General features: G+C 46.1%; 1 protein-coding gene across 1 annotated transcript in view; it reads left to right on the top strand.

Annotated features, from left to right (window-relative positions):
• The first annotated feature begins 1,431 nt into the window (after positions 1–1,431).
• LOC8037536 overlaps positions 1,432–6,718 on the top strand; it is a 49,371-nt gene continuing 44,084 nt past the window's right edge. The window contains exon 1 of the mRNA XM_029973166.4: positions 1,432–1,574. The gene's annotated coding sequence lies outside the window, so the exon portion shown is untranslated. The remainder of the gene's footprint in view (positions 1,575–6,718) is intronic.

Below are 6,718 nucleotides of genomic sequence, written 5' to 3'. Positions count from 1 at the left end.
TGGCACGCCACCTAGTCCGAGTCCCTGACTGCGCAACAGTTCTCAGAAGAGAGAAGAGGACGCATAGAAAAATAGTTTAGAAAATCGGAAGGAACCTTGGTCAGCATGGTAACAATGCCCCAGCATCTCCTTGGCCCTGGTGCCCTCAAAAAATAAGAAAAAAGGCGTTCGGGTTTTTTTATTTTATTTTTTTTTGGGGGGAGGGGGGGGGGGGGGTTGAGTATTTCTCAAAAAATGTAACGAAATACATTTCACCCTGATTGTATCGCGATACAAAGGAACATTCAAAATGTATTTCGATACAGAAATACAGATACTGGCGAAAAAAATGTATTGCGATACAGAAATACAGATACGAAATGTATTCCTGAAATACTATCGCGATACATTTGTATCGCGATACTGCCCAACCCTGCCAAATGGGAGTTTAGTTGCGCTACTTGAGTTATTGAAGGAATCAAAGTTGTTATGCAATGAATGCTAACAAATGATTAAACAGAAAGGGAACGCAAATGAGGCGTTGCCTTTTAGTTGAGCAGCTTGGACCGATCAACAAATGAATCTTAGTGTTCACAATGAGAAGTATACGCCTCTGCTCCAGGAGCTTCTTTTACTGCTCTGAAATTGACCTTTGGCAGAAGATAACGTTGTTTTAAAATGACTCAAACCAACGACATCACCAATACAATAAAATACCACAGAATACAATTAAATCATTCTTAATTATGATCAAATTGATAAGGAGGCAAGGAAGTAAACTTTCGACCCGAGTGTTCGGAAAATAATAGCTTCTGAGACTTTTTTTTAATTTGTTATATGTGGTTGCTAGGTGCTACAGAGCTTTCAAAAGGCACAGTTCAAAACATTGCAGCGTCAATGTCGCTCTTTCAGCCTTCAATTCTTCCGCGTCACGTTTGTTTTGCCTTGAACCCCTCTCCCCGTTCCTCCTCTTTCTCTCATTTTCTTTCGTGTGCGCGCGTGTGTATATGCGTCGCATACTGGAAGATCCAAACGCATTGTTTTCAATAACCGAACGTCTGAACGGACGGCTTCAAAGCCACGCAGGCGCCGCCTTTCACACAAACCGACTGTAGTTCCAATACCCGAATACTTCTCCGGTTAGAGCGACGGCCTCTTTGCCTCTTTCTCCGAAACTCTCCCAAAGCCGAACTATGGTGTAGCCGAACAGATGTTGTTCCGTATCAGTTACTTCCGTTTCTATTAACCGGCGCGAAGCGCGCACGCGCTGTTCACAAAGCAACGATGCGGCGACGCCGCGCTGAACTTGGAGCGGCCGTGGCGATCGGAAACTTCAAAACGGCGGTGGCGTCCGCCGGTGACCTCACATCCGGTGCGCGTTCGTGACGACACTTCCTGGGGAACAGGGGCGCCGCCGCAGTTCGACCTTGAAAGTGCGCGAAACCCAAAGGCAGCTTTCAGGTTTTATTTCGTCGAGAGCTTCAGCGTTCGCTGGTGCTTCGGGACTTGCGCTGGTTCGGTCGTCGTGAGCGCTGCAGTGTTTTGTAATCAGACCTGACGTTCTGCTTCACGCCTGCCATCAAGCCTCGCTGTGGGTAAGCTCGGGCCAACAATTCGTACTTCCGCAGGGGACACTATACGCTTCCAACGTCTAGAGAGAGGCATATCCGATCTCGGCGTTGCTGCAAGATAATGGGTTCGGACGTAATCAAAATGATTAATTAGTAAATTGTGGGCGGGCACCTGATCTCCAATTTAGGTCTGATATTAGGACCCAGTGATATATTTTGCATTCGTTTCTTTCCGGATATTGAAAAAAAAAAAAAATTGCGTACCCATGTTTTAATATCGTGATGTCCTCCGTTTTATTTTTATTTTTCTCGTCACTATATTGCAGCTGACAAGTTATGGGGTTGCTAGCCTTAGTATATACATGATTTTTTTTTTTATCCTCACTACGAGCAAAGCACAGATACTAGAAACGTTTGATACCTGGCAGGAGCCTGGTTTAAGTCCTTCCGACAGTGATGCTGAGCAGAATTTGAGATAGCACACGTGACGCTATGCAAACTCACAAGACGATCTTTCGTAACCCGTTTTTGTCTGCATTTTTTTTTTTTTTTACTGGATTAAGCGCGAGCATCTATGAAGCGCGCCGCTGAGCTAGCCGTTCACCAATCTCGCAAGTTTGTGCAGTGCTGGCATAAGCAAGGACAGGAGGCCGTGGCCGACGAAAGTGCCATGACTTCTATGCGCGAGTGTTTGAGCAAACATAGCGTTGTGCAAACCTGCGCTCTCGTGCGTGTGTACCTTAGTTAAACACAGTTAAAGTGCAGGCGAGCTGGTGTAAGTTATACATGATGATTGAAAACCACTGTGGTTTGAAGAACAGAAAATCGTGAAGTAGAAAGAAAAAGGGACGGACAAACGTCTTGAGACGTTGTCTGTCCCTTTTTCTTTCTACTTCACGATTTTCTGTTCTCCAAAACACAGTCTCAGGTCTTCAATCATCATGTACGTTAGTTAGCACCGCACACTACTTGTGAAAGTAAATATCTCTTCCGAGTGTGCGAGTCATTCGGAGCAGCTTATGCCTCGCGCTGCGATTAGTCGAGAAAACGATAAAGCAGCTGCCGATGATGCATGCATTCTTTATCTCGAAAATCCGGAGACATGCCGACTGAAACGCATAATTATCTCCTCGGCTGTCTTGAGCAATCTCCCGCTGTAGTGCTTGTTCACAAGTAAGCTGGTTCTTGGGCGTTTGGTGACGCTCTGAAAACTCTCGATAACAGGGCGCCCACTTGAGATGTTCTCAACTAGTGTTCGTTGTTTGCTTGTCTAGTAAGACAACTCGCGTGCAGTTCCCTGTGCAAATGGTAATGCAAAACTCTATCTTAAAAAAAAAATAAAAACGGGGTTGTTTGTGCGGTGCTTCGTTGCAGATTATATAAAATTATGATAGCATTGCTTGTCTTCTCTGAAGGCCCTTTCCCAAGAAAGGGCCTGTGGCCGGTGCCAGTTTCAGCGTTCGTGCGTATATGGCGCGTGATTTGCTCGCTTTCTGAAGCGACGAATAAGCGCGTGCTGCGCTGTAGATTTGTATAAATCACCCATTGGTGACGTGCGTGACCAAAAACGTCGCTGTGGTCGGCATTCGCGATTGACCAGTCGTTAGTACGGCGTCTTTTTATGAAGTTAATTTTGCTTTCATCGACGGAAGTAAGAACAATATCAGACTCCCAACTTTGACGGCGTTCGTTTCAAACCGCGTTGACTCCGAGCTTCCTTCGTGCTTTTTACAAGCACGATCTAACTAGTAGTTCTCAACTGACGATCAGTAGCCAGGATTACAACTCGTGACGTCACGAACGTGACGTCACGGACGAGAGCCATAAGAGGGCGTAACCGAAACATCACGGCGCTAATATAATAATAATAATAATAATGTTTATTTTTCCGTCAAAACACAAATGACGGAGGGAGACCGAGAAAAAAGCTGCATCATGCAGCTTGACGGGCCCTCGCCCCCCCCCCCCCCCCCCCCTCCCCTCCTTACATATGGCAGCAGTGGCACAAGTAATCCAAAAAGAAAACCAAGAGAAAAGATAACAATTTCAGAGATAAGAACACGACAATATTACAAAAAAGGTGCGACTATATAAGAGGCAAACAAAATCAAAGCACATGCAAGCACAGCATTATACAATTCAGCAAAAATTTAGGTTATGAAACATGAGAACTAAGCAATCACATTTGGAAAAGAAAAAAATGCTCGGAGATTTTTTACAGATGTTGTCGGAAGGTCAATGTTGTGAGTATCAAGAAAATTAAGCAGTCGAGGAAGTGCATACTTTAATATTTGTTCACCGTAGTTAGTTTTGCAAATAGGGAGCGTCCGAATTTCCGTGTTTCGAGTAGGACATGTTGCTACTCTTAGCGAGAGAGACGCCAATTCACTAAGGGCAGGAAGATTTGTTTGTACTTCGGATTTATAGGTAATGCATAAACGATATTTATATAATCTATTTACAGGGATCAAATTTAAACGTTTAAAGAGAGGTTCGCTTTTGTGATCGTATGACACGTTACAAATACTTCGCAATATTTTCTTTTGTATCACAAGTATTTTGTTTAAATTTGTATTCGTAGTAGTACCCCAGACTAAGATATAGCATGTAAGATATAGCATTAAACGTCCGTACACTTTCATTATCCTCTTGCTCCTATCTCTCGCGTATTCACCATGCGCTATTTTTGTCTGTACTCGGTTTCAAACCTAGCTGGCCTGGGCTGGCCCCCTTTTGTTTAAAACTGTTTTTGCCCTCTCATTGTGCAGGCCTCGTTTATGCCTACATGGGACGATGTCGCGATGACCCTAAACAGCACAGAGTCGTCGCTTATCTCTAAGCCGCTTTTACGATGTCTCTTTTGGCGACGGAATGTGCCTCGAACATGGTCTCGTGACCGCTCGTCCCCCCGACATCCACGCTGTCGCTCGAATGCCAAGGAAGCACTTGGATTCATCGTTACGCAGAGCTATATGTCACTAGGCAATCGGGGGAAAGTATACGAAACCGCTGGCCAGTAAAGAGCGTCGAGGTCGGGCACGTGACAACGACGCAAAGTGGATTGTGAAACAAAGACAACGTTCCAAGTCCACACTCCAAAGCGGGATCTTGCTTCTTACACTACACTCCCGATAGTGGCTATCAAACAGCGCCAAAACTGCATCGTCATGGTGCTCTTTGAGCATTCGCTATCACCGGTGGCTATCACGCAGAGAAAAGCGCAGGATCATGACATATACGCTATGCGCGACTGGTTTAGCCGGTCATATAGCTAACGCATAAGAAACGACGCACTTTTGGCGCTGCTTCGATTGTTCTCCTTTGGATCGTAGCACTGGAAACGACCAACTCTCTGACATCACGCCACTGAGGTGGCGCTACAGTCGGCACTGCGCATGCGCAAAAGCTTCATTCCTCCCGAATTCTGTTTCTGCGCAAGCGCAGTGCCCACACCTGGTGTGGGAAAAGCGGGCTTGTTTGGAAACACTGGGTTGGTGGATAGGCCGCTCGGAGGATCGGCGAGTTGTCTTAAAATGTCGTTAGGCGCTTAAACGACCTTTAGTTTAATGTCGGTGGAGGATTGCCGAATCGGCGTAGGCGTGACGCGTGGAACGTGTACCCGGTGGCCGCTTTCCTTTGCTTACATTTGGCGAAGGTTTGTCGGGCCACGGGGAAGAGGCTACGCGAAACGCGAGGCAAATTTTATCCGGGGTGTATTGGGTCTCCTGGTGAGTTGTTCGCTCACCAGGTTGTCAAATCACACGTATTATTCGCGTTCTGTTGTCGTTTTTTTTTTTAATTGCGAGAAATGGTCTTTATGCTGGATGATTTACGGGGCTTGCATCGCACATATGAACTGCATTTTCTTGGTGTATTATTGAAAAAAAAAAAAAAAAGAATCTATGAATTATAACTTACTGTGTGCCGACTTTGATTTCCGTTCGCCGCTCTCTCCTGCGTTGAACGACTTCCACAATGAGTCGCGCAGCCCGCAGCTTTTTCCACGAGAGAGCAAAAAGTTGAAGCTAGTTGGTATCTGTTCACGGTGCAAACGACGCGAATTTTCAAAGAGAACGAAGCTGGAGGACGGACAACATCATGAGGCGTTTAACAACTTTACTCGGGGACAACTCTCTTTGGTGTTTCCGACGAGAAGAGGAAGCGGCCACGGTTAAAGTTCCTCGATTAAAGGAGCCCTTCGTGCTTCCTTCAAGTAGCTGCACTCTTTGAAGCGCCGACTGCGTGACGCTGCAGGTTTTAGGAAGGGAATGGCGGTGCACAGCTGAAGACAAGTGAATGACGCCATTTTGTTCCTGCGGAATGTGCTTCGTCATTTGCGTTGGTTGTCGTTACTTGTAAAAAGAACTGTCGGGGGACTTCAGTCACGGTAACTGGCGGCGAACGAGCGGCCCGAGGCGCGATACAACGCAAATGCGTTGCTTTTGTCTGCTGGGCCTAGAGTTCTTGTATATCGAGGAACTCTAGCTGGGCCGAACCTCCAGCGACGAACTCGGGAAGTTTGGCTGGATCACCGAGCGTCCCCCAGTCAAGCAACAGGCCGCAGCGAAGCGATCGAGCCCCGAGCATAACGACTAAGATGGAGCTTGGTCTCTTCGTTCTCGATTAATTTACGTCGTTTCAGCTTTCAACCGTGAGCGTTTTCCTCGGTGGCAAAGTTTGTGCCCTTAGCCGTGTCTGATTGTGTTACATTTTCTGCTGATGCGGAGTTGTCGTATAGCAAATGAAAAAGAGCAGACGATATGAAGACAAACATGTACGCGAAATTAGAGCTCGCTCTGACACTTTTGTGAATTCACGTTTTGCCTCGCCCTTAGCAGAAGACAGATCGACGCTGGGTCATCAGAATGAAAACAGATGGGTAGCGGCTCATTGACTGCGTTTACTTAGGGACAGTGAACTTCCTGGTTGCGTAGGAACTCTTCTAAATCGATTCTTTCGCAGCAGTAACTTCTTCACACTGCCGACGTTACGAAATCGTCATGGGTTGACACGCATTTGGAGAATTTAGAGCTACTCGATAATGGAAACTGTTTTTCATCCTCCAGATATGTTACATCAGTTCGCGACAGTGCAAGACGATATCGTCTGAGCGTCCCAACACCATATGTATAACCAAAGCTCAGAATGTCAGAATTTTGGAATCGTGA

The sequence above is a fragment of the Ixodes scapularis genome, unplaced genomic scaffold, assembly GCF_016920785.2.
Source record: "Ixodes scapularis isolate PalLabHiFi unplaced genomic scaffold, ASM1692078v2 PGA_scaffold11__112_contigs__length_91849675, whole genome shotgun sequence".
Lineage (NCBI taxonomy): Eukaryota > Metazoa > Arthropoda > Arachnida > Ixodida > Ixodidae > Ixodes > Ixodes scapularis.
This window is presented reverse-complemented; position numbering and strand designations above follow the sequence as displayed.